Raw genomic sequence first — 23194 nt, 5'->3', positions numbered from 1 at the left:
TCTTTGACTTCTATCATACTAGTCTTTGTTAGTTGGTTGAAGGACAGATGAAGTTAGAGCACAAGCTTCTAAGAGGACTCATCAAAGACTTATAAAGCACAGGTCCTTTAGAGACTGTACTTCAGCATGTGGAAGCTGATTGTGTGCAAATAGTGATCACATATTTTTTTCCCCCATGATCTTGTTCAGGATGAAAGGAATAGAGGTGAGGATACCAGGACCAAAATAAAAATAGAATAACAATTCTTCTACTATGTTTTTATTTTACTAAAGATTTATTTTACTATGATTCTTCTAGTATGGTTTTATTATTTTATTAAAGTTTTATTTTATTTCATGTGTATGTTTGTGTGTCTGCATATAGGCATTTAGGTGCTTTAAGAGTCCAGAAGAGGGCGTCAGATCTCAACCACAATGGCTGCTAAAACCAGGCCAGACTGTGTACAGCTCTTTTCAGAAACGCAGTGCTTAGAGGACCCATGCATATATGTGCCAGCCTGGGGACCAGCGTTCTCCAGCATTTCTCTTCCTTTCTATCAATCTTTCTCTCTTCCCATGCCCTATTCTGGTTAATCCACCCATCTTCACCAATTCCCCGGCTGCCTTCTCAGGCTGATGTTTACACAGCATCTTTTTCAACACCTAAGTATGAGGCAGAATGATAATAAGCAGGTAAGTCATATATAACTGATTGGATGATTGATTTTTAGACACATAAATGATAGAAAATATGTGATAGATAATAGGTTGTAGGTGATAGATACACAGTTGGTAGATATAGATGTTAGAAGACAGTACCGATAGAAAGATACACACACACACACACACACACACACACACACATCACACACACACATATAGCCATCTGGGTACGCCATTTCTCTGAGGACCTGGCTGTGGCAGCTGTTACCACTTAGCATTCCGTGTGTCTCCTCTCACTCATTGTAGTTGTTGCAATTTTCCTCCTCATTCTTGCAGTCCTTTTTCTTGGCCTTGCTGAGCCAGATCAGCACTTACCGTGATGCTTATACATACAAGGCGGCTCACAAGGCGTTTTCACTTGCTTGGCTTCTTCAAGTACTAAGATCTTTATTCAAAGTTCATCTTCAGGACGCCAGGGTCTCTGTAAAACATAATGTCTCAAGCAACTTCTGCCTTTGAGAGATGGAAGCTGACGTTTGTATTGCATTGCATTGTGTTGTTTTCTTCTTAAGGAGTCACTTGAAAGGGACATGTCATCTAGCTAGAAACCAATGGAGAAGAAAATAAGGCAAACAGAACAAAAAACACACCTCAACCCTTTCAGTCCAGAAGCTGTTGGTTGACGCTGAGATCTAAGCAGTAACAGTTTGTGCGAAGCCACCATTCCTGGTCCCTGTCTGACACAGCATCTGACAGGACCTTCTCTTCAAAAGCCTAGAATGTCTCTGTGCTCCCTTCACACTCCAGGGAGTTGTGTCTTCTCTGTGTGCTCCTTTCGCATTCCAGAACAGTTCTCTTCCTCTGGGAATGGGGGGAACCTATGATCATTGGATTATCTTTTTTTTTTTTTACTGTTTCCTTAATTTCCCACCCCCTTAATTCCAACCAACTTCATCTCTCCTTCACTTCAATTATCATGCAAATCATCCTAACCTTTGTCGGCAACCTTAACCAGTTCTCAGTTTCTATACTTCTGTTGACCCATTAGTGACTTTGTGCAGTGGATTTGGCTCACAGGTCTATGCTTCCTTCTAAATAATATTGTGAAAACCATTCCTTATGGTTGATGCTTGTCCATCTAATGAGGATTCTTTCTGTGCTCTTTCTAGCAGGACTTCACTTTGACTGCTCTGGGCTTGCCTCTCCCCAAAGTTCTCTCCACCATCCTCTTCTAATGAATCAGTCTACCCCACAGTGATCTCAACTGTACATTCTCAGTTCCTTTTCTGTGATTTTCCAGGCTTTGTTAGCAGCCTCAACATAAACCCAGTCCATGATGGTGCCTAGTAAAAAAAAAAAAAAAAGAGTAATATTTAGTAAGTATTGACTCAGCTGAATATAGCAGATATACTAACTTTAAAGTTAGTATGAAATAAGCACCAAATATGGCGTTGGCATCATGGTTGTGTAATGATAAAAAGATGTGTCTTTATGAGCTTCAGAGGCAATGATTGTGTCAGCCTCTGACTAACCAGAGAATAAGGCCCTGTGGACCAGAGTTTATATCTAGAGCCCTAGAAAAACCTAATTCTAAAGAAACAATGAGGGAAAATGGGCTAAAATTGTACCCATACAGCCACATCCATCCTGTATAGAACCATATACAGTTCAGCCATGGAATGTTTTCAGATTATATGCAGACATGTACCAGAGGTTTAAGAGGAAATTAAGACAGCACAAAGCAGCCAACAATACAGGAAATATCCAATCTGCTACTGTCTTTTTAATAAAGTACCCACAGCACGATTGTGTTCATTCACTTCTGTGTTATCTAAGGTTGCTTTTGGGGCAGAATGGCTATGAAGGATCTAATGACACCTAGGCTCTAAAATGAGAAAAATTGTCTCCCTGTTTTTCCATCCTGTATGCCAACTCCAACATGCCTTATTATAAATATGAGGAGAGTTTCTAAAAGAATGTATTTTTAAGCCTCAGCCCAAGAAAGGGAACTTCTAGAAAGTAACTGTGGCACAGATTTTCTTTTTATTTTTTAATTTTATTAATTACACTTTATTCACTTTGTATCCCTCCCTCCTCCCCTCCAGTCCCACCCTCCCCCTTCTTCATGCATGCCCTTCCCCAAGTCCACTGATAGGGGAGGTCTTCCTCTCCTTCCTTCTGATCTTAGTCTATCAGATCTCATCAGGAGTGACTGCATTGTCATCTTCTGTGGCCTGGTAAGGCTGCTCCCTCCTCAGGGGGAGGTGATCAAAGAGCAGGTCAATCAGATTATGTCAGAGGCAGTCCCTCTTCCCATTACTATGTAACCCACTTGGACACTAAACTGCCATGGGCTACATCTACACAATGGAATATTACTCAGCAATGAAAAATAAGGAAATCATGAAACTTGCAGGTAAATGGTGGGACCTGGAAAGGATCATTTTGAGTGAACTGTCCCAGAAGCAGAAAGACACACACAGCATATACTCACTCATATAGACTTGCAATATAAGATAAACCTACTAAAATCTGTACATCTAAAGAAACTAATCAAGAGAGAGGATCCTGACTAAAATGCTCAATCCCCATCCCAAAAGACAAAGAGGAAGGATATCAGAAGAAGAAAACAGGAAACAAGCTAGGAACCTGCCACAGAGGACCTCTGAAAGGCTCTGCCCTGCAGACTATCAAAGCAGACACTGAGACTTATGGCCAACTGTTGGGCAGAGTGTATGGAACCTTATGTAAGAAGTGGGAAGTAGTAAAATCTGGAGAGGACAGGAACTCCACAAGGAGAGCAACAGAACCAGAAATTTTGAACACAGGGGTCTTCCCAGAGACTCATACTCCAACCAAGTACCATGATGGAGACATAGGGTTTTTAACAGCACTATATGTTGCTCTCTAATTCTACTACTCTGAGTACCTCTGAGGTACAGGTTTCTTCTTGTAAAGCAAGGAAAGCTAGCGAGCCTTCCAGATGGGGTTGTGGTGGGGATCAAATGAGAAGGTTCTTCATCAAATACTCAGCACATGATATGAGGTTCAGCAAGGGCTTTGTCATCATCGTGTACACCATCACCATTATTACGCCCCCCTTTCCTTCTCTTCCTCGGTTAACTTCACTCCTGCATGATTTCTCTGCTTAAAAAGTTGTGGTGTGATTGTACTTGGACATGGTGAATCGGCTTACCTTTACTTCACAGATCCTGCATTCTATATTCTCTTCTTTTTAGTTTAAAATTTTTCAGCAAATAAATCTTTAAATGATTTATGACATCTTTTATTTAAAGAGCACAAAGCACTGTACAAAAGTGAGTCTGATGGAGGAGACGGGAAGGTAAATGGACATACCCCAAAACCACATCTCACAGAGTGTCCAGGAGCAGGGCGCATCATGGCTGACTCGCAGCCCAATACCTGGACTCCAGCTCCAGCACACCTTTCCAAATCTGTCTCATCATCACTTATTTATTACCCTCCCACAGACAGGATGCAGCAAACCTATCAGCCAAAACCCTTTTACCGGCCCACAAAAGACTCCTGGGCCTTCGCTACCTTCCCAGCCTGAATGTTGATGGGGTGAAGGAAGCCAGCACCACCTGCCCAAAGCACCCCAGAATGACTCTGCTTGGGACACTCCCTTTCTCAGAACACTTCAGCTTCTTCTCAGTCTGCTCACATGAACTCTAAGTTCCAGCGCTCTCTTCCATCTTACCCCCTCAAGCCCTTGCATTTGATTAATTTATACCCACCTTGTGGTATCTACTCTAGCCAACAAACCTCTGGCATCAAGCTGGACTAAGCCCAGGCATTCTTATTTGATCTTAATGTCCATTACAGAAAGGAAAACCCCCTGACAGACATGAATGATGGCCTTTACCATATCCTCTTTTGGCCAGACCACACTTAGGAAGTCGCATCCCATTCCGGAAAGGACATTCTAGGAGGGGTTTGGAAAAAGCAGGTGGTCACTCAGAGAGGAGGTCATAATGTAGAAAGGAGACAGAGAGTTCTGCAAGCTCGCAGCCTGATCACATTGTTCACATCTCAGAGGCCTGTCATACTGGGAAAGGGTTGGACAGACTCTGAGAGCCTCAAGACTTGTAATGGACTGATACTTCAGAGAAGTGGATCACTCCTCTGTGCAAGGAAGAAAACCTCAGCATTGTTGACGCTGCCTAAAGCTGGAATATAGCACTGGAAAGATGTGTGATATTGTTGAGATCAAATCAGTCCAAGATTTCTTTTTTTTAATTTAATTTAATTTTTTTATTATTAGTTACATTTTATCAACTCTGTATCCCAGTTGTATCCCACTCCCTTATTCCCTCCCAATCCCACTCTCCCTCCCTCATCTCCTCCCTGCCCCTTTCCAAGTCCACTGATTGGGGAAGTCCTCCTCCCCTTTCATCTGACCCTGTTTTATCAGGTATCTTCAGGACTGGCTGCAAAGTCCTCCTCTGTGGCCTAGCAGGACTGCTCCTCCCTTGAGGGGTGGGGAGGTCAAAGAGCCTGCCATTGAGTTCCTGTCAGAAATAGTCTCTGTTCCCTTTACTATGGGAAACCAATTGGTTACTGAGCTACCACGCGCTACATCCGAGCAGAGGTTCTAGGTTATATCCATACACTGTCCTTGGTGGAGTGTCAGTCTCAGAAAAGACCCCACTGCCCAGATATATTTGGTCCTTCTGGAGAGCTTATCCTTTCCACGTCATACTAACTCCCCTTCTTTCATATGATTCCCTGTACTCTGCCGAAGGTTTGGTTATGAGTCTTAGAATTTGCTCAAGTACGAGGACATTTGCTCAACCATGTTTGTAGCAGCTTTATTTGTAATAGCCAGAACCTGGAAACAACCCAGATGTCCATCAACGGAGGAATGGATACAGAAATTGTGGTATTTTTACACAATGGAATCCTACTCAGCAATCAAAAAGGAGGAAATCATGAAATTTGCAGGCAAATGGTGGGAACTAGAAAAGATCATTCTGAGTGAGATATCCCAGAAGGAGAAAGACAAACATGGAATATACTCACTTATATAGACCTACAAGATATGACAAACATAATGAAGTCTATACACCTAAAGAAGATAAACAAGAAAGCAGACACGGGGTAAGATGATCAATCCTCACTAAGAAAGACAAATGGGATGTGCATTGGACGTATGACAGGAGTCTACCGCAGAAGGCATCTGAAAGACTTGACCTAGCAGTGTTTCAAAGCAGATACTAAGTCTCATAACCAATCCAAGATTTCTTAAAGTGGCAATATATGGCCTTACATTGCAAGTACCCAGCCTTCTGATCGATCCTCTCTGGGCCTGGTTTCTCTTTGTCTATATATGCACTGTGTTATTGTTTGAATGTGAATGTCCCCACACAGGCTCCTTGATTTTAACACCTAGTCCCCTGTTTGTGGGGTGACCAGGTTGTGAAACCTTATTGGTAAGAAGCCCATCTAGAAGAAGTAGGTTGCCGATGAGAAGAGTGTAGGAATGATAGATCACCCTCCCTTACATGTAGTTCTCTGCCTCCTGGTCCACCAAAGCCTGAGCAAGCTTCCACATTTCCCTCCTTCCCACCCTGTGGATCAAGCCCAGCCGTGCCTTTCCCATTGTGATGAACTACAGTCCCTCAGACTGCAAAGCAACACAAATCCTTCTCCCTTAGGCTGCTTCTTGTCAGGGATTCAGTCACAGCAATGAGAAAAGTTCACTATGATAACTGATACTTTAAGCCTCTCCGTACCTCTGTTTCCTTATGAGTGTCCCTCCAACCCTTACAGGCAGGGGTCCATAGCTAAATGACTGAAGAACTCAGAAGTTTGTATACAAGCAAGTTTGTATACACATCTAGGATTTGTTTTTCATTTGGTGATTAGAGGAATGACCATCATGTGTCGTTCACATAACACAGTTCATATAACATCAGTACAGAACACAGGGCAATGACCAGCAGTTGGCTTTCCACAAATGCAGTGTCTCCTTCTACCCACATGAGCACAAAGCAGAAATAACGGGACTCCCAGAGTAGACATGTCTCTGAGAAATCCAAAGAAGAGGAAGATAAGAGTTCTTGGCTCCTTTCTTCCCACTGTTCTCATGCCTTCTAGTCATGGGTAACATTTCACGTAAACAACTCTCATCCAAACAGAGAAGCCACAAATCAGCCAAAAAGAAGGAAACAAATCCAAGGACAGGACACTGCAGGTGGTTCAAGAATTTACCTAGCACAGGGAAGAACAGCACCAAAGACAACAGCTCATCCACAACTCGGACAAACGTGGCTGAGCAAGCAGAGAATGAAGAAAAACGGAACTCTGAAGGATCCAGACTGAGCATAGAAAGGAAATCCAAATAATTTTAAATATTATTCACAAGTATGAAGATGTGGCATCCAGGTGCAGTCCACCAGGGCTGTCCCAGTGTTCTGAACTCTTCTTGAGCGCACGGATCTTCTCTGGGCCTTCTCTTTGTTCTCCGAGACTTCCTGATTGCTTATACTTCTGGGACCAAATACTGTAGGCAAGCTTTGCTTGTCACATTTTTACTCTAAGTATTCAAAGTGTGTAGCGTGGTGCTCAATATCCATGCACACAGTGAGAGGTCACCGCAGTCAAGTAAACAGGTACCTTGGTCAAAGCACTTAAACCTACCCTTTCCACACATCTTCACAAACAGCTCAAGGCTGACCAGGCATGCTGAAGATTAGACCCGTGACCATATCCCTCCGGTCTACTGGAAACATGTAACTTTGACCCACTCCTTTTTCTGTCACTCTCATTCCCATCTCTTAAAAAGTACTGTCCTACTTGCTGCTTCTATTTCTTCTACTTCTCATTCAGATTTTGCATAAAATAAGACCATATAGGATTTTTTTTTCAACCCATTGCTACAAATGACATCATCTTTTTAAAGGCTGGATCATGAATATTTCACTGAGTGTAATGCTCCTATTTTATTGTGGTGGTTCCTTTTTGTTTTGTTTGGAGCTAGGAATTATGCCCAAGGACCTCTGCATTCTGACCATGTGCTTTGTCACCGAGGAACCCTCAGTCCCTCAGCCCCTCAGCCCCTGTACATAATTTCTTTTAGCCATTCATTCACTGACATGTGTACATTGACTTCATACTGTGTCCATTGTGAGGGATGCCGTAGAGAACACGGGAACCCAGATATCGCTAGGAAATCCTGAGTTTATGCCTTTCATGTGGATGCCCAGTGGAAAGATTTCTCTATCATTTAGCTGAGCTTTAGAGTCCTTCGCAGTTTGTCCTTGTCCTATCTACCTTACTTTTTTTTGAACCTTAGGCTCTGTATAGCCAAGGGGACCTCCTGCATTCCTGGATAAAAGAATGTCCCTGGCATCTTCCTCTTTCCCCACTTTGGAGTGCTCATCACTAGGATATTTTCCTTGCAAGTCTCATCTTTTGGACTATGCTTCCTAAGAACTTTGAAGAACTTTGATCATGACTATTTTTGTTTATGTTTTCCTGTGCCTCCTCAGTGTTTAGCATCATTTCTGATAAAAAGAAGGGGTCTTTAAAAAAAACAACAAAAAACAAAAACAAAAACATAGTAAAATAAATAGGGGATCAGAATGAGCAGACTCGGGGTCCTGGCAGCTTAGCTGAATCTGAGCCAGTCTTAGAAGCTACAGGTGCTTTCTGTGGACTTGAAGCTTTGTCTGGCATCATGTGCATTTCGTGTGTGTGTGTGTGTGTGTGTGTGTGTGTAATACTTTAATTACAGAAGTATAGTGTGTGACTCACCCCCTCCGTCAGAAGCCTCCCCTTAAACCCAGCAGAAAGCTTCCTGCTTTCATAAATAATCAGAATTCTCTCTGGCTCTATAGAGCTGAAATTATCCATGTGGTAGCAGTTTTGTTTATATTTATTTGTTTGTCCTGTGTTCATTACAGCCTAAGTCTCTAACCATAGCATGGACTTGCTTTGTAACTCACCCCAGTATACAAGCTATACATGCTTGACTGGCTGCCACATTAGTGAATAATGTTTGATCATTTTATTGAAATTCCTCTTTACCCATGGACTGATTTCTTTAGGGTTTAGCATGAGTTCCTTCAGCTCCTGGTCTGCAGGCCCACGTTGATTTGCATTATGGCTGCATTAATGCTTTTGAATGCTATCCATGCGCTAGGTGCTGTTTAGAACTAAATAAAATGTCTTGCCCTGGTGATTTGTTTTCTTTCAACTTGGCAGATTTGTGACCCCTGTGTTTCTAGGAGCTGAAATTGTCAAGACTCTTTTAATGCACCTCTTTGTTCGGGCAATAGCACGCCTGGTGGCTTTGAGAATAGCTGTCGTTTTGAGAATAGCATTGGTAGACACAACTGCTGTTGAAAGGGAAACTATACATGGACTGTTTCACTGGGAACAAGACAGCAGAAAGAGATGCTATTGTTCTTCATTAAAAGAAGTAAATGAAGCCTCGTGCACTAATTTCATCCTGAACATGATGCAGCATTTTGCTCTAAATCTGGACTGCAACTGTATCTTTATCTGTCTTCTCAGAGCAGTTCTTATTCCAATTAGTGTTTATGAGCAAGCCCCTGGCCCCACCCCTGGGTACCCAGGATACGAAGATCTGGCCCCTGTTTCAATGAACTTCCATGATGGCTTTGCGTGAACAGCACTAGCCACAGCATGAAACTCCTCGGGTCCTTGTTACACTCTAGAGAATCATAAGCTCAGGCAATCAGCACCATAAAAGCCACAGACAGCTGCATTCCAACAGAACCACAGACTAGGGTACTTCCTGCAACTTGGAGCTGTGCCACTACATTTTAGCAGGAGTTGGAGACAGATAGGGCACATTTGTCCCTCCCCTGGTTGTGAAACGGGGCTCCTCCAAGCATGTCTGCACAAGACTGGGGGCTCAAGCCCTAGGCCTTTTCCACTTGGGCAACGTTGACTCTTCTGGCTCAACTGATCATGCCAAGTCCTTCACCACACGACACGTTAAAAGCTGAAATGCATCTGTCTCCCTTTCTAGAACAAATATCCATATGCTAGAAAATTCTAGAGAAGTTTGTACCAAATCCAGATGACCAGCATGAAAAAAAAAAAAAACACGCCCAACTCAACACAGAATAAGTGAGAATTAGATGAGACACAGGTTGATACTGCAGGCTGTGTCCAAGTGCTCCTGAAAAGTTCCTGGGTGATGAGCATCAGCCCAACTTGCAAGTCATCAGTTTAAAAGCCACATGCAAACAGGTTCAAGGAAGTAGCCCTCATAGACAGTTAGGAAGGAGGAAGAATGTTTAAGGATAATATATTTAAGAAAGATAAATTCACCAAGAAGTTAAAAAATCAAATGAAATGAATAAAGAACAGACACAAACCAGACAGTCTTCTGAGAAGAAAAAATTCACAGCTTTGCCAAGTTGATTAGAAAAATTGCCTCAAATCATTCCAGTTTCCATTAATTGATCACTAGTGGAGATAAATTTTTTCTAAGTACTTTCATACCAATCTTGTCTTCTGCGAATTATTTTATTAATGACAAATGCTTATTCTTCCAAGTATCTCCTTATCAATATGCTTGATAACAACATACGTTTAGTGAAAGTTGCCGTATTTACTGTGATTGGAAAATCTCTACCTAATGGCTTAGTTATTAGCTTCTTGAATTATAATCTCATTACCTCCTTTTAACTGTATATAAGAGTTGATGCTAATAATTTTACAGATTTATTATAAACTAAGAGAACTTGCTCCAAAGGCTTCTGGCGTCAGAGAACTTAGACATCAAGGGCTGTAGAGAATGTTCATGGCAGCAAAATAGGGCCACAGTCAGCATGCAAGAACTAAGATGGATCTTCTTCCATTCAATGGGTTGCTGTAGGACACAATGAAAGGCCTTGAGTTGGCCTGAGTGCAATGTCAGGAAAAGCCACTGGGACACCTGGACATGGAGAGGACTCAGTGTTTGACACAGAAGAGTCTGAGAGCCATGGTCCTGTCTGCCTGATCTTGAATTTTCCTTGTTAGTTTACCAGCAAACGTTGAGTTCAGCAACATCCTTGACGTATTCAGGGCTGAGTCACATTCTCCAACCCTATTGCATGCATTGTGTTATTTAACTGAGTATAATGTACTCCAAACTCTACTGATCTAGAGGACAGTCTGCTTTTGACTACCAAGAGATAACTATTCCACTGCTAGCATCTAGTATTGTTACTATTATCTAGTAAGAGTTAGAAGGGCAATGAAGAGCAAAAAATAATGCAACAACTGGCAAGTGAGACTGCAGCAAAAAGCGAGACAACCACGTGCACACATACACACAAACGCCTATGTGTGCACAAATGCACACACTAAAAAAAGAAGGAAAACTAGATGTAAGGAAGGTAGGGAGGAGGAAGGAAGGAAGCAGATGCAAATAAGGAGTATCCTAAAGAATCAATAAGATTGTCTCTTTTCATTGAAGATAGCCAAGAAAAAAAAAAAGATTTTTTTTGTATCCTTTTTTTTTGTACAAAAAAAAGATTTTTTTTGTATCCTCCTGCATACAATTTGTTAATTAAGTGTTTTTAAATAGTATTTATAAAGGGCCAAAGTTAAAATATCTCTCCTCTGGTAGTTGTTCTTAAGGAGAGACTGTCTTTTACCTGGCTTATTTTCTCAGACGCTAACACAAACATTATTTTTAAAATGCCTGCCACCTCAGGACCTTTATTTTCTTCTTCTTCCTATGTTCCCTTGAACAATTACAACAAGCAGGCCCTTAACAGGAAAAAGCGGCTAGATCATCATGTGGACAAGGGGTTGATATGCTCGCCTTTCTGAACTTAGAATCTCTGGAAAGAGGTTTGGGTGTGTGCTCATGAATGTTTGTGGCTGTGTGGGGGACCCTCTGTGTGTGAGGTCAACCTCTGGTGTCACCCCACACGAGCTAGCTACCGAGAACTGGAGTAATGAGCAGCCTAGGCTCCTGACCAGTGAGCCCCAGGAATCCTCCTGCCTCTTCTTTTCCAGCACTGAGTTTACAGCATGTACCATCATGTCCAGCTTTTGTTGGGATCCTAGGACTGATGCTCAGGTCATGTCTGAACAGCGAACGCTTTGCAGACTAAACTATCTCCTCAGATCTGGGCCTGGAAATTCTTATTTAACATTTCCATTGTTTCTACTCTATTCAAATATCCCATCTTTGTAATTTCTCAGGAGATTCTTTTAACTTGGATTTTTATAGAAACCAAATTAGCTGAAATTTAGAGAAGCTACACACACATTGTTTGGAACAAACAGTAAGCAGCACACAGATTCTATCACCTAGTTGTTATTTTGACATAGGCTTACTATCCAATGTGATGATAGAAAGTAGCGAGATGATGGGGGGGGGAGCCCTTCTCCATAACATCCTGCCCCAGTATGAAGAAGTAATACACTGTGATATTCTTAAAAGAGGTATTTGTGCATAGTGACAGCTGCAGAGAAACAGACAGGGCTGATTCTTTTTTAAAGGACAAGGAGACCCCAGTTGTCAATTTGCTTCACTGAGCACTCCGAGGTTGTGCGAAGTGAGGGACAGACTTCAGAAGTAGTTCACAAAGCTCGGGCCTCGAAACAAAACCAATGAATGCCCTCTTCCAGTTGGCATGGAGAGTCTCCAAGGTTGAGGGTTTGTAAATCTGCTTTAAATTTTATAAAGAAAAAGAAACCCTTTCAAAAATATAGTTACAGCACAGTAATTAACATGTTCCAATGTCGTGCCCCTTCAGTCACCTCGAGAGTCCATGATTGTTAGTCCCACTTAGCTTGGCTTGGCAGTCCTCGTCCCTCAGAATGGAGCCCGGGTGGTCTTTCTGACAAGCTAATGCACAGACACACGTCCTCAGTCATCAAAGGGTCCCTTCTGTGAAGTGTGTTGAGTACTCAGTGTTTTATAAAATGGTCTGGAATGTTTTGTTTTGTTTCTCTGCATCTCTCTCTCTCTATTTTTTCCCAGCCACATTCAATATTAAAAAAAAAAAAAATCAAGGCTACATTCCAGAGCCATTACCCATCACAAATTCTATAATTTTAAATGAGGGTTTGTTTTTTTGTTGTTCTTTTTGTTTGTTTGTTTGTTTGTTTGTTTGCTATAATTCAAAAGATAACTCATTCCTATTTCCAACATTTAATGTATTTCTCTCTTTTTTTCCCTGAAAGCAATATACGTGTGTAATTAATAAACAATTTAGTGTGTTGGGGAACCTAGGAAGTTGGCAAATGTTCTGGGGATATGAAATCTCAAGAAAAGCAGCACATTATAAGAAATACTAAGTAATTACTTATGTAAGCTTTCTTTTTAAATTCTAAGAACATTAACTACTAATTACCTACTAATTACCAGTACTTCAGCAGGTGTTTGCACTTAACTGTAGGCTAAAGCCCCTGTGAAAAACAAACCCCTCACAGCCTCTCTCTAGGGCAAAGGCAGTCCCAGTGGACTGGAAGCTCACCACGGGCACCACAGCGCTGGTCGCAAGCCAGTGCTTGCACCATTTGGCTGCCTCGGGTGAAAAAGCCAAGCCGGTCTGTCTGTTTCCCTTTGTCTTCTCTCCAAACACTGCCATTCCCGAGGAGTGAGGACAGGCTTGGATGGCGGTGTACGGGTATCTGGGGTTACACGCAAACTATGATGAAGAAGCCTTCACCGGGAAGACATCCGTCTCACTTGCGGTGGAGCTGTCCTGTGTGGCTGCCTGGCTGGGGCGGTCTTACCTCCTCTTCAAGTGTCCTCTGGAAAGAACATGCTTAGCTCCCGGGCTTTGCCTAGCTACGGAAAACGGTCTTGAATACCCCTTCCAGCTGGAAAAGTGTGGCGTTCTTTGAGCCTACCCTTCCCAAAGCTCTAGGAGTTAAAGGCCTGGGATGGGTTAGGTCCCTCGGTAGCGAGTGGCAGCTCCCAGCCCCAGCCCCGAGCATCGTGTGACTTACAGCATCAACAGCTCTGTGAGTTCCCTTTCCGTGTTTTCTTTCGTTACCGGTTCTTTTCTGAGTTGTTTGCCTTGGTTTTGTTGTTTAGTCCTCGGAGACAAGAGTCTTTGTACAGCCAAAGCCAAGCCGGGACTCAGACTGGAGGTCTTTTTTGATTCTGCCTCCCCAGTTCTAGGGCTACGGGTGTTTAGCACCAGCCTCTATGCCCACACCAGAATACCAGCCATTCCTTCAGGATGCTCCAATTGTGCCTGTGAGGCTCCTTGCTTAGACTGGAGAGGGATGCAGGAAGGAAAAAGGTTACCCTGCATAGCGCAGGGTCACCCACAACCTACCAGAAGGTGTTCAGCTCCGCCACGACTCTCACAGTTGAGCTTCCTGTGGCTGCCAGAAGGAACTACCACGACCTGTGGCTTACAGCAGCAGAGATTTGGCCTCTCACAGGTCTAGAGATCAGAACTATGAAATCAAGGTGTCAACAGGATTCTGGGGAAGAGTCTGTCTTCCACCGGCTTCCAGGCGGTGCTTGGCTTGTGCTTGCATTCCCACCGCCATTTTTCAGCTCCTGTCAAGTAGTTCATTATGCCTTTCGAAAGATATTTGTCATTGGGTTCAGCACCTACCCAGATAATCCAGGATGATCTCATTGTCAGATCCTCAAGTTAATTGCATATGCAAAGACCTCTTTCCAAATACGATCGTATTCAAAGATTTCAAGAATTTAGATGTGGACATTTCTATTGGGGGCACGGCCACTAAACCTCTGTCCCTATAAGTGATCTTTAATGTGTTCATTTATTCAATATCGTCAAACCTATGCTATTTCAGACACCTCTTCAGATGAGGGAGATTGTATGAACAACATAAACTAGGTCCCTATTCTCGCAGAGTTTATCTATAATCATCCCTCCCCAACCTCATTTGTTTTGTCTACAAATCAGTCTAGCTATACACCTGTCTGTGATCCACTGCAGGCATTCCAAACACATAACTCTTAGAAAATCTAGTTAAATCAGAGCATGTGCGCAGGTCAGGGAAATATGGGACACTCACAAAAAGCTTCAGGCTTTCAGAAGAACAGAGAATGGCGTGGATGTGTGAATTTTATAAAATCAATTTACAATGTAATTGAGATGCCAGAAGACTGAAGAATTTAATGTTGACGAAGAAACAGATATTAGTATAGTGTGGAACAGCTCTGTCTCTGTCAGCCGGACATCTTTTACATAGCACGGGCTGTCACTTTCTGTTGCATTTCACCTGACTAATGACATAAGTTTATTAAAACTGAATTTGGGCTCACACATTTTGCTTTTCCAGCATTCAGGCATTCAGTTGTTCTTGTTATTAAGATCTATAACCTGAAAATGTTCCATGATCCTGGCTGCTCTGGAATGAGGAAAGAAATGGACCAACCAAAGGTAGGTATCAGCAGAAATGGGAACAACGGTTTTGGGGAAAACTGGGGGAACCACAGACATTAGCCAGAAAGTAGGCAAACCAAGAAGTAAGTGAGATGTGGTGCCTGATCATGGCCACAAGGAAGTAGGAAGGCAAATGGAACTGTGGGGGCCTCTAATGGAGACCTGTTTTCCAGTCAAAGGGAGGAAACATGAATTACCCATCCTTTGTACGTCTGAGGTCTGCCTCGGCTGCCCATTACACACTCACGGTCTGCTGGGTCTTGGTGAGGGAAGAGAGTGGCTCTTTGTGCTGTTGATGTTGTTTGTGTGTCGGAAGGACGTAGTGAGGGCTGTTTTTAAGCGGGGCGGCCTCCTGAAGTGCAGTTCACTTACAGGTATAATGGATAGGGCCACGTTTGCTGAAACCGAAGTTGGTTTCATATGGAAGAGCAAATGACATCTTTCCACAGCTGTGTCTATGTGAATACAGGTTATAAAACAACCACAGTCAGGAGACAGCTCCCAAACCGAGTCATTAGCACCTGGATCTCTAGCACAATTACAGGAGCCCTTTGAAGTCCACTGGACCCTGCCAAACCGCAGCATGAGAGGCACAGCCCAAGCAGCTGCTCCCTGCTCCTCAAAAGGATGGCCCGGACTCTTTCAAAGGGGATACAACAGTTAGGGTCTTGCTTACTTACTATTTAGTCCAAGCTGGCCTTGAACTCACAGCAATCCCCCTACCTCAGCCTCTGGTGCGGTAGGATTTACAGTCATGCCATCACCCTGAGTCGTTGACCTTCTATTGTCATGATCATTCTCCTGCCATGTAGGTGACATAGTAGTTGGGTCATCAGTCATCCACAGGAACATTTTCATAAACTGCCATCGGGGAAGGGGCCAACATTTGTGGCAAAAAGCAAATGCAACAATAGCTTGGGAAGCTGTGTAGGTGTTCAGAGCTGGCGAGTGCGAAGTTGCAGCTACAGAGGAAAACGCCACTTACCCTCGACTGTACTTACAAACACGAGAACCTGAGGCTCAGGAAAGGGAAGAGGCATGTTTTTTCCTTAGCAGGTTTTGATTGTTTGTTGAGAAAATAGTTATTGTGTGCTTTTCCACAGTTAATCAAGCCATCTTGCTCCAATCAAAACACAGCTACGTGTCAGTTTGAGGGGAGGCTCCAAAGCCAGGTGCAGCCCTGCCCTCTGGTCACAAGTGGTACGTTGTTCAATGTCTCTCCATAGTCTAAGCCCTCAAAGTGCCATCTCTCCTTCCATTGCCTCTCAGAGACTACATTAAATAAAATAGCCAGTATCATAAAAGTCAGAATAACTGACCTAAGCGATTTGAAGTCTGCATCTCTCTGAATATCTGTCTTCCTTGGGCTGAAATCTCCAAAGAAGCAAACAAGGAAGCCAAATGGCAGGTTCCCCTGTCTGGCCTGGATGAACATGGGAAGTTAGTCCTCATATCACTCAGAGGCCTCACAGATTTCCTCTTTACAGACCTCTTTCGGGGTGTTCTTCTGTTCCCCTTCCCAAAGGCCGACACTCCCTAATTAACTCTGCAAATCTTCCTGTGAGTGCTCCTGCCTTTATTTACCTACAGTACCTCTCTTACCCCAAGCCACTGGAGAGCCACTTACCCACAAATCCTGCTTTCCACACAATGTCTCATTTGGAACCCCAGTGTGTTGAGAAGATGACCAAGGGCTGAATTGCAGGTATCTGTGGGGAGGGCACTCATATCCCACTCTTCTTGGAACTACTGCAAATAACCCCCTTCCCCTCCCCAAAGACCTCAAGATCCAAAATTCTGGCTTGTGTGTTCATGAGCATTTTCATACAATGTTTCGTATTAGCTCTCTGTTGTTTTGTGTATTCTGTTGTTCTATGTAAATTATTACTAAAGAGCCATGTCTATTGCTTATATTCTACTCCGAATGTTGGGGCATCATTTGAAAGAGAAGTTGATTTACTCTACTCCATATTTTGGTATAACCATGATTCCTGAGAAATGAAAACTATGTGTGTTTTTCCCAATAGAAGTGTCTGTGAACACAGGTACCTAGAAGACACGGACTGTTCTTGCTTCCAAGTCAGGGAGGCCTAAGCATCAGGGTACTCACTCAAAGTATGGTTAGTGTACCTAGCCAAGGCCTCAGGCAGTGTGCCTCAGGCAGTGTGCCTGGTGTGCCTTCCCCAGGTCCCAGGCATTGTAAATAGTGGCAGTGGGCACTGGAAAATGAATAGTCCACTTTGCTGGCAATGTTTGCTGTCCTGATCTGGCTGCTGCATCTACAGATCGTGCCATTTGTTAAGATTCAATGAGTCTTGTTCTTGCTATTTGCACAATATTCTGTATAGGAGTTTTATTTAATATAAGCAGCAAAAGAAGAGGAACAATTGACTATAGACCAGCGCTGAGCACGCTTCCTGGGCTGAGAAACATCCACCCCATCTAAAGTTTTAGATGCTCCTTTTGGGGGCAGGCATGGGGTTTACTCACATGCATTGTCTTATCATCTAATTTAGGGTCGGATATACCTCGAAGGGCAGCATCTTCTTTTTAAATAAATGAGCATGGCCTTGGCATCACTCCATGTGGTCCCTTCCTCATGTGTCTCATTACAACGCAAGCATCCGTGGGAGTTACCGGTAGCTGGCTCTCCTTAACTGTTCTCCTTGGGAATAGATTTGCAGGGCAAAGCTTTGTCCCAATCATGTCCTCTAACTGACCCTTTGTCCTGGACCCTAGGGAGCCTCTTAAATAATACTACAGGAAACTCAGATGTGTGCACAACTGTATGTATAAGAAATTACTACAGAGCCAAGGCACTCTGACCCTGTCACCTGACTCATGGACAAAGCTCCCCATTAAGTGTTCTTGAATCTACCTGGAGGACGCCTGGAAAACTTACTTAAGGGGATGGCACATGACTTGGGTATGTGTCATGGCACATACCAGTGATGACCTAGCAGTTTCTGCCAATTCTTGTTTGTGTTGGGGTTGATTTCCTTCCTTCTAGTCAAGTGTGTGGCACATGCCTATAATCCCACTACTCTGGAAGCTGAGACACGAGGATTGCCATGAGGCTAGCCTGAGCTACATAACAAGACTGTGTCTAAAAAAGAAACATCCTTTTGACTCTTCCAGAGTAAAAGGGAAAAATCATCTCATTCTTTATAAACCTGTTTCAGAATAGTGTCACACTCACTTGAGACTATCCCAGCTTCTTCCAACCCCCAGCTTCTGATGGTAAACTATAGATGACAAAGCTTTTTTGCATTCTGTCATTTGTGAAAAGTCATGATTGCGAACAGATCAACTTTACATTATGGCATCAAAGTGTACACAAATTAAAGGTTGCATGGCACACAGAATAACAGCCTCCCCAAGACACCCCAGAGCCTGTGAACATGCTAATGATGCATGGCTCAAAATAACCTTTGCACATGGAGTTAAGGGTGCAGGTATCGAAATAGGAAAATCTCCCTAGGTTGCCTGCGTGGACCCAATTTAGTCATATAGGCCTTTAGAAGCAGCAGAGAAAGGCAGAGGACAGAGCTAAGGAAAGAGTTGAGGTGCAGGGAGAAGGCAGGAGAGACTCAAAATGTGAGAATCCCTTTAACACGTCATATCTGGTCTTGAGAACAGATGAAGGAAGCCATGGGCTAAGGAATATGGGGTCTCTTGAAGCTGAGAACAGCTGTCCAGAGACAGTGAAAGGGGGGGGGTCTTGTAGGACCACACAGATTCCAATTCTCTCAAAAACCCCCCAAGCTCCAAATGAATGAGGAGATAACTGATCCCCTAGAACCTCCAGAAGGAATGCAGAGCTGTCATGCCCCTGCCCTCAGCCACGATGAAGAACCTCTGCATCGGACATTGGGGTGCCGGACTTTCTGAGTTGTTTGAAGCAGTGTATGGCCATTTGTTACAGTCACAGCAGAAAACCAGTATGAAAAAGCAAAGCTTCCCATCAGCCTGGCTTCAGTAGCAGGGTATCACAGAAGTTCTGAGGTTCATTCCCGTTGACTCTTCTAGCTGACCTCCATGTGACCTGGGGGCCATGTTTCTTCCTCCCCGTGAGCTTCAGTCTCCACAGCAGCAAGCACCTCTGACAGTGCTTACCACTTACCTGGGCTGCATGAAAACTAGATCAAGCCTGCGGAAACACCTACCAACATGCTAGGGCTACAGCAGAGGCTGGAGAAGTGTTCAGAAGGAAAACAAAACATGAAAGCCCTTTGCTAATGAAGAGCATCCTGCCAAGCCCACAGACTTTCTCAAATCTATGTCTGGGGAGTCTTCATCAACCTAGCCTGAGGCAAGAATATTTCCCCCTTCTCTCAATAACCGTTGAGATATTGGCTTTGGTGAGATGATGTACCCAAGAATGACAAAAGAAGGAGACGTATGTTGGCTCTCAGTTTCAGATGTTTCAATCTGTGGTGTTTGGACAGATTATCTTTAGATGGATGGCAAGGCAGAACTTCAGGGCAGAAGCAAGTAGAGGAACTAGAAGCAAAACCGAAGCAGATTAGGCAGTTACAATACAGGGCCCCAAATGACCTACATTATCCAACCACAAACTGCAGCACCTCCCATCATACCATTGGTCAGGGATCAATCCTTCAACACATAAGCTTTGGGGGACAGTCCAGATCCAAATGTCACAGCTGCTCTTACTTACATAGACTGAATTCTTCTCTGGACCACACCCTAAGTGCCATTAACTCAGGCAATGCCCTTGGCCTAGTCTACAGATTCTGGCTGCAGATTAATCATGTGAGTCATTAAGTCATTCTCAAACAATTGCAGGATTTGCTTTATGTGGCAAAGCTAGGGTGCTATGGCCTGATAGGTACTGGGCCTTCAACTTCTCTTCCTCACCCTCCCACTGATGTCAGACGATTCCCTGTGGGGTGGCAGTAACTGGCATAGCCGTGAGGAGACTGAGACACGGGTTATCAGGTCAGGTAGATGTCACCCATTTAAAGCTCCATGTTTACTGGAGTTTACTCCCTACAGTGTCCAGTCCTTAAACAGCCCTGTTTTATTTTAACATGAAATGGTGTTAACTTCTCATTTAGTGTTGCCAAATTTGCAGTGCCCAGAACAGCCGATTTCCTGCCTTCCTTGAAACCCCAGAATGTGAAATTTATTCAGTTTGATATTCACTAAGTGACTAATTGCCCACAGCATTCAAGGGATTATGAACACATATACCACTCTGGCAATATCCATACTTGGGAAGGATCCGCCTTCCATTGGAAAGTGCAGTCATGGAGTATTGTCCAATGAATAGTCCCTGTCTTCTGCCTGTTCTTGGTGTTCTAGAGAATGGAGCCCTTCAAAATAGGCCCAACCTCCGGCCAGGAGTTGAGATCAGCAGTTCCCATGCGAGCCCTGTGTCTGTGAACCTCAGAATAACCTTATCAAATACACACCATGGTTTCTGGAACCCTATTTTTGTTATGAGGTGTTTTGAGGGTGGAACAAAAATGCCCTGGAAATTATAAAGCTCTGAGAGTGTGAGTGAGAGCCCAGTGTGAGCCAGCAGATGATTAATTTAAATCTGAAAAAAATCCCAACTAAGCACTAACCCTTTCTGCCTTCCTCCAAGGCAGGCAGCAAGCACCTTCATTTATTCACTTTAGCAACGTGTGCTCCCATCACTTTGCTTCCACTCTCGATGTCCTCTTTCCTCCTTCACCACCATTTTTTTTTTTTTACTAGAAACATTGTAAGATGTTCAGATGCGGCCAGGCCCCTGCCGGGTACATGCATATGCATGAGATAGAGCACTTGCCCCTTGGAGATACTGATGTCACAACTCTGGGGAAATGGCTAAGTAACCATGACAACATGGCTTGATGTTGCATCCTGCTTTGGAGGGCTCTGGGATGGCCAGCCCTCTATGCAAGCAAGTCAGAGACATTCCCTCAGCAAGGAGTGCTGAGTGTCCAGGTGATGGCAAACAGCCAGAAGTGACAGAGGGCCATCCACACTTCCTTCCATCTGGCTCTTTGCCTGCTCTGGTGACTGGTGAGCAGCCTGTGATTTATCAGGCTGAGCATCCCGCTTGGGAGCGATGGATGAATCTGAGTAGGCAAGGGAGGCTGGGAAATACAGCCGTCCGTCTTGAGGGCTGAGGTCAGAGATTTGATCTTTGTCAATTTCTTTTTCCTCTTAACCAGGTGCCCCTGACCCTAGGGTACTTATTCAGGGTGATTTTCATATTTTAAAGTCATTATCTTCATCTAGCAAATTCTACAATGTGGGCAAAGACAGAAAAAGGGACAAGTTTCAGACTAAAAAGCAAACAACATATTGTTCGCTTTCAGATGTGTCTCTCAAATCACCTGTCAATGATAATAATTTAGTCACAGTGTTACTTCCGAGGTGAATTTTCTCAGATAACCCCCATCACCACTACATTTTCTACATTTTTTTTAAAGCATAAGTAGATGTTTAGAGCTCCCACCACGGACTGCTGAGGTCTGAGAACTGTGTTATTCCCTTTTCTCAGCCCCTCCCACTACCCCAAAGTAATAACGTATTACTACCCAGTGTGTCTGCCTTGCACCTGTCAATTTCAGGAACATTTCCACTATTAAAAAATAATAATTTAATGGGGACTCGGTGTATGTGTACTGCCCTATTGTTCAGGGCTGTAACTTGAATAGCATTTAAAAAAAAAAAGAGGAACAAAGCCCCCTCACTAACAGGATGTATATGGAGGGGTTTATTCTGTGTGCCGTGCCCAGACAATGCTTGAGTGTGTGGAAGCAAAGAAAGCTGAGCATTCAGCAGCAACAATAAACAATGAAGTGAATGGGCAATTGCTTATGAAGCAGGGGATGTGGGGTTGACAACATTCCTCTGCAGCATCAAATTGTCCTGAGAACGTCACACTCTCACTCCGTATTCTACCCCACCTCCTTGGAGCCGTATGCCAGAACCAATAGGCTCAAAGTTACAGCAATTGGCAATCCTAGGTGGTCCCACACACTCTCTAGTCAGAGAGCCCCTGGTGAGAGGCTTCATTACCCTCTAAGTGTCCTCTTTGCCTCCACTGATATTGGCTCTCCCTCTTCATCACCTGCCACATGGCCATCTGATCCCTGCAACTCATCAACCACCCAGGACAGAGGCTCTGACTCCTGCCACCTGCCAAGAGGGCATCTTTAGACTCCATGCTCACAAATGTCAGAGCAGTTGGTCCGTTTCCACTAACTTGTAGAAAGAGAAACTTAAACCCACAAGTATCCTCCTCAAATATATCAGAGTCCTAGTTGCTAAGAGGTCAAATGCTAAAAGGGCTAATAACTCTCCCTTGCCAGACAAATGGGCCTGACTGTGTTCCCCAGTGTAATGTCCTACCTCAGAAAGAAGAAGAGGAAGTAGCCCGGCTGCCCAGGGTACTTTTGTTTCAAACCTGAGGCCACTGGAGCAGCTGTGTGTGGGCAGTCCACATTCGAAATTAACCGAATGGTAAGCTGAAGAGCCATTCATCATTCCATCTCTAGGGAGACCTCCAAAAGATGGTTTCCCTGATGCAGGTGCTGCTGCTGCTGCTACACAGTGCAACCTTAACCACCCGTGCACGGATTGCTGGCCGAGGCCTGGGACTCTATGATGTGAGTAGGACAGTTCCCTCTTGATCTAACAGAGCTGACTGCAGCAGAGCTGTTTCCCACTGATCAGTTAGAAAGGTCGTACTTCTCACAGGAAACACCCCAAACGATGACTGAACAGGGAGACGCTCTCCCATGCAAAAGTGAACTTAACAGCACTCACCCACATATTCCTGTACCCAAAATTTAAACGCCTCACCCAGCTGGTCTTAGCGTGCCCTTTGTCTATGAGATAGATAGATAGATAGATAGATAGATAGATAGATAGATAGATAGATAGACAGATAGATAAATGAAACAGGTGTGGTGGTGCATGCCTTTAATTCCAGCACTCAGGGAGGCAGAGGTGGGCGGATCTCTTTGGGTTTGAGGTTAGCCTGGTCCAGGACAGCCAGGGCTATCACCTACAGAGAAACTCTGTCTCAAAAAACCAAAAAAAAAAAAAGAAGAAGAAGAAAAGAAGGAAGGAAGGAAGGAAGGGAGGGAGGGAGGGAGGAAAAAAGAAAGAAAGAAAGAAAGAAAGAAAGAAAGAAAGAAAGAAAGAAA

Source organism: Psammomys obesus, unplaced genomic scaffold (assembly GCF_907164565.1).
Source record: "Psammomys obesus unplaced genomic scaffold, mPsaObe1.curated_primary_1811, whole genome shotgun sequence".
Classification (NCBI taxonomy): Eukaryota; Metazoa; Chordata; class Mammalia; order Rodentia; family Muridae; genus Psammomys; species Psammomys obesus.
Note: the sequence above shows the minus strand (reverse complement) of the source record.